Source organism: Bos indicus, chromosome 3 (assembly GCF_029378745.1).
Source record: "Bos indicus isolate NIAB-ARS_2022 breed Sahiwal x Tharparkar chromosome 3, NIAB-ARS_B.indTharparkar_mat_pri_1.0, whole genome shotgun sequence".
Lineage (NCBI taxonomy): Eukaryota > Metazoa > Chordata > Mammalia > Artiodactyla > Bovidae > Bos > Bos indicus.
The window spans coordinates 33,014,514-33,037,436 of NC_091762.1; the positions used below are offsets into that span (position 1 = coordinate 33,014,514).

Here is a 22,923-nt window from a genome sequence, read left to right on the forward strand (position 1 = left end):
CATCTACATTTTCTTCTTGCTTATCTTTGAATAGCTTCCCTGAAGCCTATCTGTAATTAAGATTGTGCTGGGGTGGACAGGCAATAAGTGTACCAGGTTTTTCTTGCTCTGTTTGAGCTGTTACTATCAAAGAATCTTTTAAATCTTGGGGGCCTCAAAGGAGAGGTTTCTCCTCTCATCTCCTCTGAATGGATTGCCATTACCTTAAAATGATTCTATTCTCACTCTGTTCCAACAAATATAAGACTTAACCCTCCTGGTGCCTTTCTTGACTGGGAAGAAACATGTAAAGCAGAAATCAGAAGAGACCGTCCAGAAATTTTCCAAATGAATTTTTCATAGACTTCTCATTCCATAAGAAAACCTTAAGCCATAGGAAAGCACCTAAGAGTGTCTGTTACAGTCTCTATGGACAGAAATTGCTTATTAGAAAAGCTACATGACCCTGATATTGATTTCAAATACTGATGCTTGTGAAAAATATGCAGAACACACCTTTCACTGCTCTAAGAGTTGGAGGAATTGGAATGTGATTCTGGTGTCTAATGGACACCATCCAAATAGAATGAGGTAAAGAGGGATGTGTCCTGGAATCTTTAAAAATTGTATGCAAATGACAATAACACTAGTGTGATATGCACACATTCCCATTACATTAAAAAAATACAAAGATAACATTCTTTTGTATTAAAATGACAAAAACATGTTCAATATCACTAATTATTCAGTTCAGTTCAGTCACTCAGTCGTGTCCGACTCTTTGCAACCCCATGAATCGTGGTACACCAGGCCTCCCTGTCCATCACTGCCGGGGACCAGCCCCTGCTGATCCAGGGTATTCGAAGGAGAGACGGCGTAGGCGAAGATCAGGCGACAATTGCTTAATTAAATGTTAATTAAGGATATAAAGAGTAATAGAATGAGGATAGCTCAGTGAGGAAATTTAGTGGAGAAAAGCTGTTGAAATAAGGATAGCTCAGTGAGGAAATTCAGTGTAGAAAAGAGGCTGAATAATTCAGCCAGAAGGTAAGAGAAAGAACGACATGGTGAGACCAAGTTTCGGTGAACAAGGCCCGCACTTTATTTTCCAAAGTAGTTTTTATACCTTAAGTTATGCATAGAGGATAATGGGGGAAGGGGTAGAGTCTTGCAGCAAACCAGGCTTTCTTCCTGCAAACTTATCATATGCAAAAGCTTAGGTGATTTGCATCATCTTCTGGCCCGGAGGCCTGTTAACATTTTAAGACCTTTTCTTCAGAAAACTTATTTTTCTCTAAAGGTGGTCAGGAGCCACCCTCCAAAAGCATTAGATAAAGTTGCATTCCTACAGCGCAAAGGTGTGGTGGGCTATAACAAGAAAAAGAATTAACTCAAGGGTCCCAGGTTACAAACATTAAAGCTACTACTTACACCAATTATATTAATCAATACACTGCCAGGGACACAGCAGGTAAGGGATATGGAAACTTAGCAGCAAACATTGGCCCAACAAGTGAAAATCCCTTCACCAATACAATTTCTAATCAATCTTTTAACTATTCAAAAGAATCTGTGTTTACACAGTTTAGAACATCTCCTGCCTCTCACAGTTGGGAGGCTCTGAACAATCACATGTGGCCGGAAAAACCTATTCAGGCAGGCTAGCAGATTTCCAAAGGAGTTTGTAGGTTAAACACTGTCACACCCAGGAATTATTAACTGGAGCTGTAAGCTAACTCTTTTTTCAGAGAGGTAGTGGGGGACAGCCCCCCGTAAAGTCAGAGGTGTAGGTGAAAGCACAAAGCAGAAAGTAGGCAGACTCTGGTTTTGGGGGTAGATTGCTCGAAAATTTCCAGGGAGACTCCTGAGGCTTGATCCCGCCTTTGCGTATGCCAAGCCTCCTTCCTCATGACCTTTGCCAGGGGCGGAGCTCGCTCCCCGCACATCACCATCTCCCAGAGTTCACTCAGACTCACGTCCATCGAGTCAGTGATGCCATCCAGCCATCTCATCCTCTGTTATCCCCTTCTCCTCCTGCCCCCAATCCCTCCCAGCATCAGAGTCTTTAACAATGAGTCAACTCTTCGCATGAGGTGGCCAAAGTACTGGAGTTTCAGCTTTAGCATCATTCCTTCCAAAGAAATCCCAGGGCTGATCTCCTTCAGAATGGACTGGTTGGATCTCCTTGCAGTCCAAGGGACACTCAAGAGTCTTCTCCAACACCACAGTTCAAAAGCATCAATTCTTCAGCACTCAGCCTTCTTCACAGTCCAACTCTCACATCCATACATGACCACAGGAAAAACCATAGCCTTGACTAGACAAACCTTTGTTGGCAAAGTAGGTAAATGCAAATCAAAACCACAGTGAGACACTACATCACACTCATTATGAAAGCTGCTATCAAAAGCCCCAGGAAATAACAAGTGTTGGTAAGAAAAGAAATTGTTAAAGAAATTGAAACCCTGGTGCTCTGTTTTTGCAACTGTAAAATGGTAGAGGTACCGATGACATAAGAAAGTAGTATGGTGGTTCCTCAGAAACATAAAAATAGAATTAGTTTACGATCTAGAAATTCCACCTCTGAGTAAACACCCAAAAGACTTAAAAGCAAGATCTCAAAGAGATGCTTGTACAACCATATTCATAGCAGCATTATTCACAATAGCTAAATCATGAAAGTAAGCCAAGTGTCCATCAACAGATGATAGATAAAATGTGTTATATACGTGCAATGGGATATTATTCAAACTTAAAAGGGAAGCAAATTCTGACAAATGTTACAACATGGATGAATATTGAAGATATAATGTCAAGTAAAATAAACCAGTCACAAAAGACAAATATTCTATGATTCCACTTATATGAGAGATCTAGAATAGTCAAAATCATAGAGACAAAAAGTAGAATGGTGGTTTCCAGGGTCTGAGAAGAGGGAAAGTGGAAAGTTATTGTTTATTGGGTACAGAGCTTTAGTTTTCCAAGATAAAAAGATCTCCGGAGAGATGGATGGTGGTGATGTTTGCACAACAGTGTGAATATACTTAATACTACTGAACAGTACCCTTAAAAATGGTTACAGTATATCTTAAAAGGATACATCAAGAAGGGTTCACTGTTCAATGTTAAATGTTCTATGACTGCCCTGCAGAGAATTGTTGGTGTTTCACTTGCTTTATTTTTTTCTCTGCTAAATTTATTACAGCTATGTTGAATGGCATTGTGATCATCCAGTTAGTAGTTGAATCAGATCCCAAGTTTCTGTGAATAACAAAAACCTGGAAAACAAAGGTGTAAAATGAGAAGTCCAAAGGCAGATAATTCAGGGCTCACATGGCCATTGCATGGTCAATAGAGACCCAGGATTTTTCAGGATCTCTGCTCCACTGTCTCCCTGATGTGTGGTCCTCAACTTCGTGGTGCAAGATGGATGCTGAAGCTCTAGCTATCACACCTACACTCCAAAGAGCAAAATGGCGGAAGGAGGAAGAATAGCTAGCTACATTCAATATAAGAAAACTTCAGAAACCCCACAGAACATTTTTACAATATATCATTTTTTAAGTTTTAGTTGCATTATCAGTCTCTTAGATTGTCAATTAGGTGTCCATACAAAAGTCAGATAGAGGAAACATGGATATTCAGGAGACAGCTAGCAATCTCTGCATTGCCTGGAAAGTGCCTAGGCAGATAGAGAAGAATTTAATTTCAAATTCCATCTATTTTCTAGCACTCTACTGCTGTTCACTTCAGAATAAAGAAATGTCATTAGCCAAAGCACAAAGCTTTTTCAAATTTGGCATGTCTCTAATATCACGCAAGTTGTTTAATTTATTTGTGCCTTGGTTTCCTCACTTGCACAAAAGCTAATATAAGTAAAGTGCTGAAGACAGTGCCTGGCACAGAGTATGCTCTATAAAACTTGTTATTCTTGTTATCATTGTTGTTATTAAATGCCATGCAGCCAAAAAGAAGTGAAGCAGGAGGCATTCTCTTGGTGCTGAGAGATAAAGGAGGAGAGGCAACTAGGGGCTTCCTCCCTGTGTTACAGTCGCTGATCAGTGTAAGGAGGACTCCTTCCTGAAGCCAGAAGAGGAGATGGATTTTGGTGAATGTGAAACAGCACCCCACTCCAGATTTTTCTTCCTCCCAGATATTCCTTGCTCTTTCCTGGGCTCAGGCTTTAGGCTAGATGCCTCAAGGCTCAAGATCCAGTTTGTCTTTTCTGAAAGGCAGACCTGGACTCAGTTGAGACAGCATCACTTTAATGGCCCTGTTCTGGGTCTTCTCCAAGAGGAAGGGAAGCTTATCTTGCAGCTAGAATCCTGCAGAAGGAAGGAGCTTATTTTCCCTGTCCAGTAAAGGGCAGACAGTGCCCTATGGCTACTCTTTCAGTTCAGTTCAGTTCAGTCGTTCAGTCGTGTCTGACTCTTTGCAACCCCATGAACTGCAGCACGCCAGGCTTCCCTGTCCATAACCACTCCCGGAGTCTACCCAAACCCATGTCCAATGACTCGGTGATGCCATCCAACCATCTCATCCTCTGTCATCCCCTTCTCCTCCTGCCCTCAATCTTACCCAGCATCAGGGTCTTTTCAAATGAGTCAGCTCTTCGCATCAGGTGGCCAAAATATTGGAGATTCAGCTTCAACATCAGTCCTTCCAATGAACACCCAGGACTGATCTCCTTTAGGATGGACTAGTTGGCTCTCCTTGCAGTCCAAGGGAATCTCAAGAGTCTTCTCCAACACCACAGTTCAAAAGCATCAATTCCTCAGGGCTCAGCTTTCTTTATAGTCCAACTCTCACATCCATACATGACCACTGGAAAAACCATAACCTTGACTAGACGGACCTTTGTTGGCAAAATAATGTCTCTGTTTTTTAATATGCTGTCTAGGTTGATCATAACTTTCCTTCCAAGGAGTAAGCATCTTTTAATTTCATTGCTGCAATCACCATCTGCAGTGATTTTGGAGCCCAAAAAAATAAAGTCAGCCATTGTTTCCACTGTCTGTCCATCTATTCACCATGAAGTAATGGGACTGGATGCCATGATCTTAGTTTTCTGAATGTTGAGCTTTAAGCCAACTTTTTCACTCTCCTCTTTCACTTTCATCAATAAGCTCTTTAGTTCTTCTTCACTTTCTGCCATAAAGGTGGTTTCATCTGCATATCTGAGGTTATTGATATTTATCCTGACAATCTTGATTCCAGCTTGTGCTTCTTCCAGCCCAGAGTTTCTCATGATGTACTCTGCATATAAGTTAAATAAGCAGGGTGACAATATACAGCCTTGACGTACTTCCTTTCCTATTTGGAACCAGTCTGTTGTTCCATGTCCGGTTCTAACTGTTGCTTCCTAACCTACATATAGGTTTCTCAAGAGGCGGGTCAGGTGGTCTGGTATTCCCATCTCTTTCAGAATTTTCCACAGTTTATTGTGATCCACACTGTCAAAGGCTTTGACATAGTCAATAAAGCAGAAAGAGATGTTTTTCTGGAACTCTCTTGCTTTTTCCATGATACAGCAAATGTTGGCAATTTGATCTCTGGTTCCTCTGTCTTTTCTAAAACCAGCTTGAGCATCTGGAAGTTCACAGTTCACGTATTGCTGAAGCCTGGCTTGGAGAATGTTAAGCATTACTTTACTAGTGTGTGAGATGAGTGTAATTGTGCGGTAGTTTGAGCATTCTTTGGCATTGCCTTTCTTTGGGATTGGAATGAAAACTGACTTTTTCCAGTCCTGTGGCCACTGCTGAGTGTTTCAAATTTGCTGACATATTGAGTGCCGCACTTTCACAGAATAATTTTTTAGGATTTGAAATAGCTCAACTGGAATTCCTTTGTTCATAGTGATGCTTCCCAAGGCCCACTTGACTTCACATTCCATGATGTCTGGCTCTAGGTGAGTGATCACACCATCATGATTATCTGGGTCATGAAGATCTTTTCTGTATAGTTCTTCTGTGTATTCTTGCCACCTCTTCTTAATATCTTCTGCTTCTGTTAGGTCCTTACCATTTCTGTCCTTAATTGAGCTCATCTTTGCATGAAATGTTCCCTTGGTATCTCTAATTTTCTTGAAGAGATCTCCAGTCTTTCCCATTTTATTGTTTTCCTCTATTTCTTTGCATTGATCGCTGAGGAAGGCTTTCTTATCTCTCCTTGCTATTCTTTGGAACTCTGCATTCAAATGGGTATATCTTTCCTTTTCCCCTTTGCCTTTCGCTTCCCTTCTTTTCACAGCTATTTGTAAGGCCTCCCCAGACAGCCGTTTTGCTTTTTTGCATTTCTTTTCTGTGGGGATGGTCTTGATCCCTGTCTCCTGTACAATGTCACGAACCTCATTCCATAGTTCATCAGGCATGCTATCTATCAGATCTAGGCCCTTAAATCTATTTCTCACTTCCACTGTATCATAAGGGATGTGATTTATGTCATACCTGAATGGTCTAGTGGTTTTCCCTACTTTCTTCAATTTAAGTCTGAATTTGGCAATAAGGAGTTCATGATCTGAGCCACAGTCAGCTCCTGGTCTTGTTTTTGTTGACTATTAGAGCTTCTCCATCTTTGGCTGCAAAGAATATAATCAATCTGATTTTGGTGTTGACCATCTGGTGATGTCCATGTGTAGAGTCTTCTCTTGTGTTGTTGGAAAAGGGTGTTTGTTATGACCAGTGCGTTCTCTTGGCAGAACTCTACTAGCGTTTGCCCTGCTTCATTCTGTACTCCAAGGCCAAATTTGCCTGTTACTCCAGGTGTTTCTTGACTTCCTACTTTTTCATTCCAGTCTCTTATAGTGAAAAGGACATATTTTTTGGTTGTTAGTTCTAGAAGGTCTTGTAAGTCTTCATAGAACTGTTCAACTTCAGCTTCTGCAGCATTACTGGTCAGGGCATAGACTTGGATTACCATGATATTGAATGGTTTGCCTTGGAAATGAACAGAGATCATTCTGTTATTTTTGAGATTTCATCCAAGTACTGCATTTCAGATTCTTTTGTTGACCATGATGGCTACTCCATTTCTTCTAAGGGATTCCTGCCCACAGTACTAGATATAATGGTCATCTGAATTAAATTCACCCATTCCAGTCCATCTTAGTTTGCTGATTCCTAGAATGTCAGGGTTCACTCTTGCCATCTCCCATTTAGCCACTTTCAATTTGCCTTGATTCATGGACCTAACATTCCAGGTTCCTATGCAATATTGCTCTTTACAGCATTGAACCTTGCTTCTATCACCAGTCCCATCCATAACTGGGTGTTGTTTTTGCTTTGGCTTTACCCCAAGTCCAAGGTAAGAGAAACTCAAGTAAGATGGTAGGCACTGAGAGAGGGCATCAGAGGGCAGACAGACTGAAACCACAATCACAGACAACTAGCCAATCTGATCATATGGACCACAGCCTTGTCTAACTCAATGAAACTAAACCATGCCATCTGGGGACACCCAAGTTGGATGGGTCATGGTGTAGAGGTCTGACAGAATGTGGTCCACTGGAGAGGGAATGGCAGACCACTTCAGTATTCTTGCCTTGAGAACTCCATGAGCGGTATGAAAAGGCAAAAAGATAGGACACTGAAAGATGAACTCCCCAGGTTGGTAGGTGCCCAATATGCTACTGGAGATCAGTGGAGAAATAACTCCAGAAAGAATGAAAGGATGGAGCCAAAGCAAAAACAACACCCAGTTGTTGATGGGACTGGTGATAGAAGCAAGGTCCAATGCTGTAAAGAACAATATCGCATAGGCTACTCTTTAGGGCCAGAGAATTTCCATGGGGGTCTCCCAAAGCCTCAGAAATTTCAGCAACAGTTCTCTGCTTCAGAGAAATAGAGCCTCACTCCAGTATAATTGAAAAGAAAACCATCTTCCCAAGTGCCTGGAAATAATTAATATAACTTCAAAAATAAAATCATTTTTAATGGCACAGCACTTTCCCCAGATAATACTTAGATTAGTTTGAGGAGAATGTTGCCAAGATGTAAAACTGGATGTTGAAAATGATTGCTTGCTCCAGATAGGTTGCCACTCTATATTTCATGAAAGCACCAGCAAAGCAGTGATATGAGGTTGGTGTCATCATCACTATTTTTGAGATAAAACAGCCCCTGGGAGGGTCATGGAGCTGAGTGAGGCTCAGTCCTGGGACTTTTTATACCAAAACTGGTATAATTTCCTACTGACCAGCATGTGGCACTGTTAGCCACTATCTATTTCTGGTAACTCTCTCCTTCTGACTTCTATGATTCTAACTTCCTCTGCTTTTTCCTCCCTATGTAACTGGTTTTTCTCCCCTCTGTTTACTGTCTGCCTATTCCTCAGAGACTGACAAATCCCAATAAGCTGTTTCAGAAATATATCTCAAATCTATCTTCTCTCTCTTTTTTTTAGAATTTTAAAAATCCAAACACACAATTTTAAAAGCAAATAGTGCTATATTGTTTCTAACTGAATAAAGCAATCCCATTCTGTCATCAGCCTGCCCCAGTGCTGGTCCTGCTTCCAAAAGGCAGAACTTCTGCACAGAGCTGTGTAGGTTGTGCAAAACTCAGCTTGGGGAGCAGAGGGCATTTAAACACTTTGTGAAGAGAATGGCACCCTCCAGACTTGTGTAATCCATTAACCTTCACCACCAGAGATAGCCTAGCCAAATTGTATCCACTTTCAATTCTTTCAGCTATTTCCTCTAGTATCACCTTTAAGATTCTAAATAATAAGCTTGTACAGTGTTTTCTTGATTCTCCAGTATTGGTGATTATGTACTGAACTTCTCTGATAATGGGCTTTCCTTGTGGCTCAGCTGGTAAAGAATCTGCCTGCAATGCAGGAGACCTGGGTTCAATCCCTGGGTTGGGAAGATCCCCTGGAGAAGAGAAAGGCTACCCACTCCTGTATTCTGGCCTGGAGAATTCCACGGACTGTATAGCCCATGGGGTTGCAAAGAGTCAGGCACAATTAAGTGCCTTTCACTCTCTGATAAAGATGACTTCTCAAACTCCCCCTCATGATGTCTCCTCTTTTATCTTTTTTGTATGAATTTATACATCACTGTTTCATTTCAATCAATATGCAGTATTCAACATGATTCTGTGCTGTGTCTAGTTTCTCAGTTGTGTCCGACTTTTTGTGACCCTATAGACTGTAGCCCACCAGGCTTCTCTGTCTGTGGGGATTCTCCAGGCAAGAATACTGGAGTGGGTTACCATGTCCTCCTCCAAGGGATCTTTCCAACCCAGGAATCGAGCCGTGGTCTCCTGCATTGCAGGCAAATTCCTTACCAGCTGACCTTCCAGGGAATCCCTGTTCACATAAATGCTGGGACCACATAAATGTTGGGACCACATAAATGCTGTTTATTCCTGTATCAAGTAGTGTACTATTATTATCGTTGCTTCCTTGTTCGATGTTAGTTTTGTTTTTGTTTTTGTTTTTTTTTTAGGATCAATATGTGCCTCTCCCTAACTCCCATTTTCTTAGTATTCTATGTACCAATAACTCTGTATTCAGTCTCTTCATTTCCTCCAACAAATTTTCAAATGCAGTTTGCTATCATACCATATTTTCATTTCCTTTTTCTTTTTGGCCTGGAGAATTATCTCCCTAGACTTTAATCTTCCTGTTCTATGGATTGGTTACTCTCTAGTCAGCTACATGGCTCTTGTCCTGAGACTTTCCTTCACTGCTAGCCTGGAAATTTCCTTCACTTTTCTCCTGTCCTTCTTGGATTTCATGCTTCACCTTTCCTCCCTGAGTGGAACATATTGCCTAGTAACTTCTTCAGACATGATATTTTGGAGGTATGTTTGCTGAGATTTTTTAATATCTAAAATATCTTTGTTCTGTCATCACAGATCTTGATAGTTTGTCTAATTGTATATTTCTAGAGTAGAAATAATTTTTCTCCATAATACTGAATGTAATTCTCCACTGTCTTATCATTCAAGATATTTGCCAGCTACTAAATCTTTGTATGTAACTTTTCTTTCTGGAATAGTTTTCTATTAATTCTTTTCTGCTAGTATACTGAAATTTTATGATGTGTCTTGGTGCAGGCTTTTAAAAAATTTATCTTGGAAGGAACACTTTTTAGACTTTTAATACCTTTGTACTTTGGTTCTCCAAAATGCCCCCAATTTATTTCCTTGATAATTTTGTTTCATCCATTTTTTTTCCTGTTATCACTATTAGTTTCATATCAGAGATTGAATCCTCAAATTTCCTTATCTTTTTCTCTTTTATTGTTTATATCTTTGCCCCTGTGTTCTACTTTGAATGAGATTTCTTCAACTTAATCTTCCAATTCTTCCTTTGAATTTGTATTTATTTATTGCCTGTGCTGGGTCTTTGCTGCTACATGGGCTTTTCTCTAGGTCCCGTGAGTTGGGGCTACTCTCCAGTTTTAGCGCTCAGGCTCCTCGTTGTGGTGGCTTCTCTTGTTGCAGAGCACAGGCTCTAGGGCCATGAGCTCAGCAGTCGTGGTGCACAGGCTTGCTCCATGGTATGTGGGATTTTCCTGGACCAAGGATCGAACCTGTGTCTCCTGCATTGACAGGCAAATTCTTCACCACTGACCATCAGGGAAGCTCCTTCTTTTGAATTTTTATTTTAGTTATATTGCTAATTTGCAAAAGCTTTTGTTTGTTCCCTTATTGTTCCTTTTTTAGAGCATCTGTATTTCTCTGAGAATGTTAGTTATTTTTTTCCTTAAGGTAAGCTTTCTTCTGCTCCTTGGTTTGGAGTTCTTTTTTCTCCCTCTGCTTTTTATGTTGTCGGACTTTCTCAAAACTCTGGACCCTATACTTTCTGTTTATTTTTAAGATTGAATTACTAAAAGACTAATTAGACATCCTCTGTGATTGGGCAAGTTCACATTATGGACTGTGTTGTTTTCCTTGGGGAAGTGTGTGTGTGTGTGCATGTGCGTGTGCGTGTGTGTGTGTGTGTGTGTGTGTGTGTCCTCTTCCCTCCTCCCCTGCCAAGGCCTTTGAGATTCTCCAGAGAAGGATGTTTCAGTCTTCTGTCATGAGGGTGTAAGGAAGGTTGTCTTCTGTAGGGTAGGGAAAGAGGACTGAGAACCTCACCATTCAAGATGCAGGCTTTCATGTAATTCCTCTCTTTTCAGTCGACCACCTCATCTAAGCCCTCTGCCATGCCTGGTATCCAAATTCAGAGGCCTTCTGATTGAATTGATTTAGAGAATAAATTCTCTCTCTCCCATCAAAGTGAGAGAGGGTTAATCACCTGGATATGCAGGGTGGGATCTTTGAGGTCTACTCAATCCTTTTACATAGAGATTTTCAATGAATTCCTCTATTTTCAACTACATACATCTATACCTTCTAGAGCACTTAGTACCTCTAGGCTTTTGTTCTCTTTTGAACTCTTCAGAATGAATATTATTGCTTCTCACTGATATGCCCATGCATAGACCCTTAACTTTAATCTTTTTATGCTTTCTCTGCTCTGCTAAATCTTTTCTCAACATTCCATATAGTTTTTGTCTTTATATATTATGCTTTGGGAGTGTGTTTTTTTCCTAGTTTCATCAGTGATGAAACACATGTTTTATTCTAGTCCTTCTTATTGCTTTGGGTAATTTTTAAAAGAGAGGTAAACAGAAATGCAAACTTAAAACCAGAAGACGCTCACTGCTTCCTTCCCCTTCCACTGATTAATTTATGTCTTCTTTGATTCTCACCTCTATCTTTCAAGCATCATCTAGCTGTTCCCCTAGTTCAGTTTCTTTCCCTTCCAGTTCATCCTTCACAGTTGCTCTGATCTGATTACATCCTTTCCCAGCTCAAGAATATTCAATGGCTACCCACAACAAATAGAACTATGACCTTCTCAATTTGGTTTCAACCAAGCTTTCCAATTTTATTTACTTCCATATTTGTAAACTTTATTTTCCAAGAAGCATCTATTGAAAAGTTGTCGTATGCCGGGGCCATACTAAGTGGTGTATAAAAATACAGTTCATGTATTCAAAAACCAAAGAATCAGAGACAAGTAAAGTAATAAAGCTCTTCTTTCTACCTGGAATCTGCTTCTTACCCATATCTGTCCATCAAATTTCTATCCATTCAAAGTCAGTCTTAAGTAACAAGCTTCTTTTATCTCAATGCTGGAATTAATCTGTTCCATCTCCCCTCACCACACTCCTCTAAGCTGTTCATGTGTACTGCTATTAGAACATTGAATCTGATTGCCTTAAAAAAACCTGTAGATATATATGTTTCCCTCACCTGATGGAGAAGTCCTTGGTGGTAAGGTAAAGATCTCTATTATATCAGAAAACATTTTTCATAAAACAGAAACTCAATAGAAATGTATTGTAAATATAAAATTTTCCTGTTACTGAATTTAAGAAAAAATGTTCAGTTGGTATATATAAGGGACACTGAATTGTTTTGTTTATCTTTTGACATTCAAACATTTATTAAACTTTTGTAGACCAGACCCTGTGCCATTTACTGTGGTTACAGAGATGAAGAAGACAGTCATATCCTAAAGTGGCTCACAGTCCAGCCAGGAGACGATAGTGCAAACAACTGCACAACATGTGATGCTGCTGCTGCTGCTGCTAATTCGCTTCAGTCATGTCCAACTCTGTGTGACCCCAACAACATGTGATAGGTGCTGTAAAATAGGAGGGGGCCAGAAAGGAAAGAGTTTAAGACTCTGCCTGGGAAGTGCGGAGGGCACCATAAAGAAGGTGGTATCCAGCTAAGATTTCAAGGACAAAGAGTAGTTCCCTAGACAGAGAAGAAATAAAAGGGAAATTCTAATGGATGTTATTTTCACTTATGCTATATTGAGGTGGAAACACCCATAATTCTTGTTTAAACAGATTTACCCTTTTGATATCCAAATAGCTTAGTAAGGACCTACTACGGACCAGGAGAAGGCAATGGCACCCCACTCCAGTACTTTTGCCTGGAAAATCCCATGGACAGAGGACCCTGGTGGGCTACAGTCCATGGGGTCGCTAAGAGTCGGACACGACTGAGCAACTTCACTTTCACTTTTCACTTTCATGCATTGGAGAAAGAAATGGCAACCCACTCCAGTGTTCTTGCCTGGAGAATCCCAGGGACGGCAGAGCCTCGTGGGCTGCCGTCTATGGGGTGACACAGAGTCGGAGACGACTGAAGTGACTTAGTAGCAGCAGCAGCACTATGGACCAGGTGGGCTTCCCTAGTAGCTCAGATGGTAAAACATCTACCTGCAATGCAGGAGACCCGGGTTTGATCCCTGGGTAGGGAAGATCCCCTGGAGAAGGAAGTGGCAATCCACTCCAGTATTCTTGCCTGGAGAATATCATGGACAGAGGAACCTGGCTGGCTACAGTCCATGGGGTCACAAAGAGTCAGACACGAATGAGCGACTAACACACACACGTGGACCAGGTACCATGCTAAGCAGATATTTTTAGTATAAATTATTATCTCTAAAAGATAAATAAATGGAGAGCACGTTTTAATTCAACAAGGATTGTATAGAGAAATGCAATAATGTAGTCCAGGCAAAGGATTCTAATGATAATTGAAAGAAAAAGCTTAGGAGAAAGCACATAGATGACATATATAATGTAGATGACGTATCCATTAGGCAGTTTCTCTCAGATATCAGCTGTCCCAGCAAACATTTGAAAGAGCTGCATTGCAGTCAATCCCTGGTTGAATTCTCTGATGAGGGTCAGAAATGCCATTATTCTGAGATATTGATTAAAGAGATTCACACATTTTACATGCCAGATGTGCAGGAGGTGGGGCTGATGGCCTGTGCTGGATGGTTAGGAGCCTGATTTATATTCTCTTTCAGAGACAGTAGCAGTGTGCTTCTCAATGCAGTGGATGAACAAAGTGTGTGTGTGTGTGTGTGTGTGTGTGTGTGTGTGTGTGTGTGTGTCTGTGTCTGTGTCTAATACTGACCTCATGCCAAAGCACCATGCAATGAATGCTCTTTACTTTATCTTTAATTTACACTTTGATCATTTTGAGTTATGGAAATGCCTGGTGACACAGAAAGTGTTTATTTTGTTTTATCTATTATTGTTATTATTTATTTTCAAATTTAGCAGGAAAACTGCCAGCCAGTCTTCAGTCCATATAGACACAGATATCCACCTTGGGACATATCTTTCTGTTTAGTGAAGAATTACCTGAGTAGCCTCTCTTGCTTTTGTAAATGTAAGACAAATGGACAATCCAAGCCCAGACAAGGTTCTAATAACAATTGTATTGTGATTGACTATGCTTTTCCTTCCTAATTTCTCTGAATATGGGGAGCTCATAGGTAGAAAGGGACTGTGCACATTTGCATAGGATCAAGAAGTTCCAGGAAGGTAAGGGGTGGAAGGAAGCCTTTCCTTCCGAGGCTCAACATCATTAGAACCTCTTTGAATGAGGTCTCCCCCAACTTAGATATCAGTATCACAACAGGTTTCACCTCTGTATCCACAAGACCTATATCATGGCTAGCACATAGTAGGTGCTCAATAAATCTTCTTGAATGACTTTAATCCCCAGTTCTTTATCCCACACTCTTGCTCCCAAGTTTTCCAGATCAAAACTTTACTTTTACTTTAATTTTTCATTCCTGAAATAATTAACCAAAATTTCACCACTTCCAAAGTCTGTTTTCATTTTCACACTCAATTGAAAATTATAAAATCATGCCCTCAAGTAGAAGAGATTGTCTCCTCTTCTTGTTATAATAATAGCAGAGAATGTGCAACCAGATTATCTAATATTCATGCCACATTGTTCAAATAAATAAGCTAAAAAGAAGTGGTAGGTAATAAAAGGGTATTTGAAACCATTCAGAATTCAAACTGTATCCACTATTAGGCAGATGCTACTTCCTTCTGATTTTAGTAGTAAGTTTTCTTCACTGGAAGCTATGATAAAGTTATTGTTTTGAAATGACATATTGTTTATAAAAAGATTTTTTTAATTTTTATTTTATGTTGGAGTATAGTTGATTTATACTGCTGTGTTAGTTTCAGGTACATAGCAAAGTGATTCAGTTATACATATATCCATTCTTTTTCAGAATCTTTTTCCATATGGGCTATTACAGAATATTGAGTAGTGTTCTCTGTGCTATACAGTAGACCCTTGTTGATTATCTATATTATATGTAGTAGTGTATATATATTTAACCCTAAACTCCTAATTTATCCCTCCTCCTACACATTTCCCCCTTGGTAACTGTAAGTTAGTCTTCAAAGTCTGTGAGTATATTTCTGTTTTGTAATTAAGTTCATTTGTTTCATTTTCTTAGAGTACACATATAAGCAATATTATATTTTTGTCTTTGTATGACTTACTTTACTTAGTATGATAATCTCTAGGTCCACCCACATTGCTTCAAATGGCATTATTTTATTCTTCTTTTATGGTTGAGTAACATTCCATTGTATATATACCACATCTTCTTTATCTATTCCTTTGTCAATGGACATTTAGGTTGCTTCCGTGTCCTGGCTATTGTAAATAGTGCTACAGTTAACACTGAGGAGCGTGTATCTTTTTGAATTGTGGTTTTATAAAGGATATATCCCCAGGAGTGAGATTACTGGATCATATGGTAGCCCTAATTTTAGTTTTTTCAGGAACCTCTGTACTGTTCTCCATGGTGGCTGTACCAATTTAAATTCCCACCAACAGTGTAGAAAGGTTCACTTTTCCACACAGCCTCTCTAGTATTTATTGTTCATAGACTTTTGGGGGATGGCTCTTCTGACTGACGTCAGGTGATACCTCATTGTAGTTTTGATTTGCACTTCTCTAATAATTACCGATGTTAAGCATACTTTTGTGTATTTTTTGGTATAAAAATATTCAAGCTTAAGACTTTGAATGGTTTTAGCTGAATTCCACTTAAAGTGTTTTTAAATGACTTTGTCATCATCATTTAGGTATTTTTAGAATTCTTTATGAAACTAAGTCAACAGTCTATTAATCTATGATTTGAGAAGAAATCAATGCCACTTCAGTTCAATTCAATTAACATACATTGAAAACCAACTATGCGCCTGTTCTGAGTTGAAGTGAGGTTCATTCCATCTTAATCTTCTTTATCCACGGAACCCCTCAATTACCCTTCTATTACTATTATGAGAATGGTCAGATTTAAGGCAATAATACTTAGGTTTAGAATAAGCTTAAAGGAGAAATACTGACCTTCAAACTTGTCTCAAATATCTATCTGAAGGATTGAGATAAACAATGAAGGGTGGACAATTAAATAGTCAATAATGCTGGCTCCTTGTTAAAGATGTAAATGAAATTTCTCCTCAATTTATTCTACAGATTATCATAAATATTTTTAAATTGCTATAGTAAATGGTCTTGGCTGTAATTTCATCTTTTGGTCAGGCAGCTTTCCTTGGAAAAGAGACCAAGAAGAGCAACCTTCAGATCAGATTCTAGAAACCACTGCAATTCTGACAGTTAACTCTCCCACACTGTTAAGTTTGTCAAAAGATGTCTGAAAAACATCAAATTCAGGAAGATGTTTTCATTTTCCTTGACATTATTATTTTTTAAATATGTTCCAGGGAACTATGCTAAGCACTTTCCCTACATTACCTCAACTAATCTCACAACAAATCTATAAAGAAGGCTTTATTATTTTTCCTCATTTTAAATGAAAAAAAATGGAAGCACAAGGCCAACAGGATGTAAAGTCCATATGGGAAGAGTCTGTTGTTTCTTTAGTTCCCTTCTATATCCTCAGAGCCTAGAACAGAGCCTGGAACTATAGAGATGCTCATAAATATTTATTGACTGAATGAAAGGACGGATGACTGAATGGTAAAGAATTTGCTCAAGGTTACATAACTAGAAAAGAATAGAGTTGGGACTCCTACTCAGGTCTGTTTGATTTCAAAGCCTATGTTTCTAACTCTGCTTTATTTTCTGCCCGTGGCTTGAAATTGCCTTTTAAGTCATTCCAGACAACTAAAAAATCAGCATATCCGTTACTTCCAGAGGCACCAGTTGGCAAAATGAACCAGTTAGTCTTGCCCAGAAACTAGATTGGGAGTGGGTGGAGCAGTCCTCATTATAAGGGGTCCCAGAGAAAGGAACACTGATGGCTAACTTACTCTTAGATTCCATCCAGTTAGGATCTTTGAAGACACATTGTGAGGGCTAAATAATAGCCTATTTGAAATGGGCTTAGTTCGGCACTTGAGACATAGTAAGTACTTAATACATTGTTGCCAGAATGAAGGAGGTGACTGTAAATTCTGTAGAACATATTAGCTGTTATAAATTTTTTGAAAGCAAATGACGGTAGAGCTTTAGAGTGACTTTAGGTAGTAAAACCAAAGCCCACCATGGTTGCCTGACTTATACAACAAATACTCATTTGAAAGATTGAGTGAGCCTTCTATTTGCCTTCTTATTTTAACATAACAAGGATATTGGAAAATAAACTTTCAAATTTCTATTGTAAGCATTTTACAATCCTCATTTAACCTCCATGACCGCCTTTGAGATAGATATTATCATCATAGATAATTACACTTTACATATTTGATTTCAGCTTGCCAATAATCTGTTGATCTATGATTTGAGAAGAAACGGAGACACAGAAAGGCTAAGTTATTTGTCAAGATCACATAGCTGGTAAGTGCAGGGATAGGATTAAAAACCAGACAGCCTGGGTTCAAGTCTGTGCTCTTAACCAGTACATTATAGCAAAGGGACTGGTATGGTCAGACCCAATTCCTAAATAATATGCCTCAGTAGGTAAAGAATCCGCCTGCAGTGCGGGAGACTTAGGTTTGATCCCTGGGTTGGGAAGATCCCCTGAAGAAGGGAAAAGCTACCCACTCCAGTATTCTGGCCTGGAAAATTCCGCAGACTGTATAGTCCATGGGGTCGCAAAGAGTCGGATACCACTGAGCGAATTTCACACTGGCCGTCCCTATGGCCTTGGGGTAAAGAACATATAACAAACAGCAAAGTAAAGGTTTGTGATGCTTCTGATGGAGCCAAAGTGGAGTCATGGACTCACAGTAAGCCTTTTGCACACCTGAAAAAGCACAATCTGTGCTACCTACTACTCAGAGTAGTTAAGAGCAGTACAGGACACTGATAGATACCAAAGTGTCACACACAAGTGGAAGACTGTTATTCATTGTCTTCCTCTAATTTCTCCCTCACGGGCATAGATTGTTGTTGTTCAGTTGCTCAGTTGTGTCCGCCTCTTTGTGACCCCATGGACTGCAGCATGCCAGGCTTCCCTGTCCATCACCATCTTGTGGAGTTTGCTCAAACTCATGTCCATTGGATTGGTGATGCCATCCAACCGTCTCATCCTCTGTTATTCCCTTCTCCTCCTGCCTTCAATCTTTCCCAGCATCAGGGTCTTTTCCAATGAGTAGACTCTTTGCATCAGGTGGCCAAATTATTGGAATTTCAGCTTCAGCATCAATCCTTCCAATGAATTTTCAGGTTTGATTTCCTGAATCAACTGGGTTTCCTGAATCAACTGATTAACTGGTTTGATCTCCTCGAAGTCCAAAGGACTCTCAAGAGTCTTCTCCAGAACTGTAATTTGAAAGCATCCATTCTTTGGCACTCAGTGTTCTTAGACTACACAGCGTGAATATAAACTCTTTAAGGGCACAGTCTGAACTCCTCTTTCTTTTTAGATATCACTCAGGGGCACACACAGGAGATTCCCATAAATATACATCAATATACATCTTTAGAAAGAATACCTGAAGCCCCAGCAATTCTGATTACTGTCCCTCTGGCTTACAGCAAAACCAGTTTTCTGTCTGATTTGATTATATTTAAATGAAACCCCAATGCTATAATGTCTAATGAGGTGGGAAAGAAGCAGTTGTTGTTCATTAGCTTCCTAGGAGTCTATTCATGGGACAGGGTCTGGATATTGTCTTAGTTCCTTTTTAAGGCCTTTAGGGTTTATGTCTTTGGGAGATGAATGCCCTATTAAAGCAAACAAATGAAAACAAAAGCCAATTAATTGGCCCTTTCACTGAAGAATGGCCAGCTTTTGCACATAGCATGTTTTCTTTTCCTTATTCACAAAGTGACAAAGGCTATTTAGGATCATAGTCAGACATATCTGATTACAAGCAATCTTCCATCATCCTGTTGACATCTTCCAATTTCTTCAAAAGCTCACAAGTGGTTCCTAATATCAAAATTTCAAAATAAATGAAGGAAAATTGAGAGAATTAAAGGAAAAAATAGACAAATCTACAATCATAGTTAAAGATTTTAATACTCATCATATAGTAATTGATAGAATCAAGTAGACAAAAAATTAGTAAGGATACAAAAGACTTGATCAACTCTCTCAGTCAAGTAGATCTAACTGACAAGTATAAAATATTGTACTATAGCCTCAAACCACATAATATGCATTAATATGCATAATATGCACACAGGATATTCAATAATATGGGCCATATCTGCGCTATTAAGCAAGCCTCAATATATTTCAGAGGATCAAAGTATATAGAGTATGTTCTCTCTCCATGGTCAAATTTGATTTAATGAATGACAATCTATAGAAAAACTCCATGTATTTATAGATTAAAAAACAATAACCATAGGTCAATGAGGTAATCACAAGGGAAATAAGAAAATATTTCTAACTGAATAATCTTAGTTTCACAGCATATTAAAAGCTATGGAACGTAGTTAAAGCAATGCACATAGGGAAATTTATAGTTTTAAATATCTTTATTAGAAAAAGAATATAAGATGATCATAAAATCAATGATCTAGGCTTCAGATCAGATCAGTCGCTCAGGTGTGTCCGACTCTTTGTGACCCCATGAATCGCAGCACGCCAGGCCTCCCTGTCCATCACCAACTCCCGGAGTTCACTCAGACTCACGTCCATTGAGTCAGTGATGCCATCCAGCCATCTCATCCTCTGTCGTCCCCTTCTCCTCCTGCCCCCAATCCCTCCCAGCATCAGAGTCTTTAACAATGAGTCAACTCTTCGCATAAGGTGGCCAAAGTACTGGAGTTTTAGCTTTAGCATCGTTCCTTCCAAAGAAATCCCAGGGCTGATCTCCTTCAGAATGGACTGGTTGGATCTCCTTGCAGTCCAAGGGACTCTCAAGAGTCTTCTCCAACACCACAGTTCAAAAGCATCAATTCTTTGGCACTCAGCCTTCTTCACAGTCCAACTCTCACATCCATACATGACCACAGGAAAAACAATAGCCTTGACTAGCCGGACCTTTGTTGGCAAAGTAATGTCTCTGCTTTTGAATATGCTATCTAGGTTGGTCATAACTTTCCTTCCAAGGAGTAAGCGTCTTTTAATTTCATGGCTGCAGTCACCATCTGTAGTGATTTTGGAGCCCAGAAAAATAAATTCTGACACTGTTTCCACTGTTTCCCCATCTATTTCCCATGAAGTAGTGGGACCAGATGCCATGATCTTCATTTTCTGAATGTTGAGCTTTAAGCCAACTTTCTCACTCTCCACTTTCACTTTCATCAAGAGGCTTTTGAGTTCCTCTTCACTTTCTGCCATAAGGGTGGTGTCATCTGCGTATCTGAGGTTATTGATATTTCTCCCGGCAATCTTGATTCCAGCTTGTGTTTCTTCCAGTCCAGGGTTTCTCATGATGTATTCTGCATATAAGTTAAATAAACAGGGTGACAATATACAGCCTTGATAAACTCCTTTTCCTATTTGGAACCAGTCTGCTGTTCCATGTCCAGTTCTAACTGTTGCTTCCTGACCTGCATACAAATTTCTCAAGAGGCAGATCAGGTGGTCTGGTATTCCCATCTCTTTCAGAATTTTCCACAGTTTATTGTGATCCACACTGTCAAAGGCTTTGGCATAGTCAATAAAGCAGAAATAGATGTTTTTTTGCAACTCTCTTGCTTTTTCCATGATCCAGCAGATGTTGGCAATTTGATCTCTGGTTCCTCTGCCTTTTCTAAATCCAGCTTGAACATCAGGAAGTTCACAGTTCACATACTGCTGAAGTCTGGCTTGGAGAATTTTGAGCATTACTTTACTAGCGTGTGAGATGAGTGCAACTGTGCGGTAGTTTGAGCATTCTTTGGCATTGCCTTTCTTTGGGATTGGAATGAAAACTGACCTTTTCCAGTCCTGTGGCCACTGCTGAGTTTTCCAAATTTGCTGGCATATTGAGTGCAGCACTTTCACAGCATCATCTTTCAGGATTTGAAATAGCTCAACTGGAATTCCATCACCTCCACTAGCTTTGTTCATAGTGATGCTTTCTAAGGCCACTTGACTTCACATTCCAGGATGTCTGGCTCTAGGTCAGTGATCACACCATCGTGATTATCTGGGTCATGAAGATCTTTTTTGTACAGTTCTTCTGTGTATTCTTGCCATCTCTTCTTAATATCTTCTGCTTCTGTTAGGTCCATACCATTTCTGTCCTTTATTGAGCTCATCTTTGCATGAAATGTTCCTTTGGCATCTCTGATTTTCTTGAAGAGATCCCTAGTCTTTTCCATTCTGTTGTTTTCCTCTATTTCTTTGCATTGATCGCTGAAGAAGGCTTTCTTATCTCTTCTTGCTACTCTTTGGAACTCTGCATTCAGATGTTTATATCTTTCCTTTTCTCCTTTGCTTTTCACTTCTTTTCTTTTCACAGCTATTTGTAAGGCCTTCCCAGACAGCCATTTTGCTTTTTTGCATTTCTTTTCCATGGGAATGGTCTTGATCCCTGTCTCCTGTACAATGTCACGAACCTCATTCCATAGTTCATCAGGCACTCTATCTATCAGATCTAGGCCCTTAAATGTATTTCTCACTTCCACTGTACAATCATAAGGGATTTGATTTAGATCATACCTGAATGGTCTAGTGGTTTTCCTCACTTTCTTCAATTTCAGTCTGAATTTGGCAATAAGGAGTTCATGGTCTGAGCCACAGTCAGCTCCTGGATTTGTTTTTGCTGACTGTAGAGAGCTTCTCCATCTTTGGCTGCAAAGAATATAATCAATCTGATTTTGGTGTTGACCATCTGGTGATGTCCATGTATAGAGTCTTCTCTTGTGTTATTGAAAGAGGGTGTTTGTTATGACCAGTGCATTTTCTTGGCAAAACTCTATTAGTCTTTGCCCTGCTTCATTCCATATTCCAAGGCCAAATTTGCCTGTTACTCCAAGTGTTTCTTGCCTTCCTACTTTTGCATTCCAGCCCCCTATAATGAAAAGGACATCTTTTGGGGGGTGTTAGTTCTAAAAGGTCTTATAGGTCTTCATAGAACCGTTCAACTTCAGCTTCTTCAGCGTTATTGGTTGGGGCATAGACTTGGATTACTGTGATATTGAGTGGTTTGCCTTGGAAATGAACAGAGATCATTCTGTCGTTTTTGAGATTGCATCCAAGTACTGCATTTCAGACTCTTTTGTTGACCATGATGGCTACTCCATTTCTTCTGAGGGATTCCTGCCCGCAGTAGTAGATATAATGGTCATCTGAGTTAAATTCACCCATTCCAGTCCATTTCAGTTCTCTGCTTCCTAGAATGTCGACATTCACTCTTGCCATCTCTTGTTTGACCACTTCCAATTTGCCTTGATTCATGGACCTGAGATTTCAGGTTCCTATGCAATATTGCTCTTTACAGCATCGGACCTTGCTTCTGCCATTCCCTTCTCCAGTGGACCACATTCTGTCAGATCTCTCCACCATGACCCGCCCATCTTGGGTTGCCCCACGGGCATGGCTTAGTTTCACTGAGTTAGACAAGGCTGTGGTCCTAGTGTGATTAGACTGACTAGTTTTTTTGAGTATGGTTTCAGTGTGTTTGCCCTCTGATGCCCTCTTGCAACATCTACCATCTTACTTGGGTTTCTCTTACCTTGGGCGTGGGGTATATCTTCACAGCTGCTCCAGCAAAGCACAGCCATTGCTCCTTACCTTGGACGA

The 22,923-nt window shown here is 39.8% G+C and overlaps 1 long non-coding RNA gene across 1 annotated transcript in view; it reads left to right on the forward strand.

The window, feature by feature from the left end:
• Window positions 1-22,923, forward strand: part of LOC139179988 (uncharacterized) — a 75,888-nt gene that overhangs the window by 52,200 nt on the left and 765 nt on the right. The window lies entirely within an intron of this gene.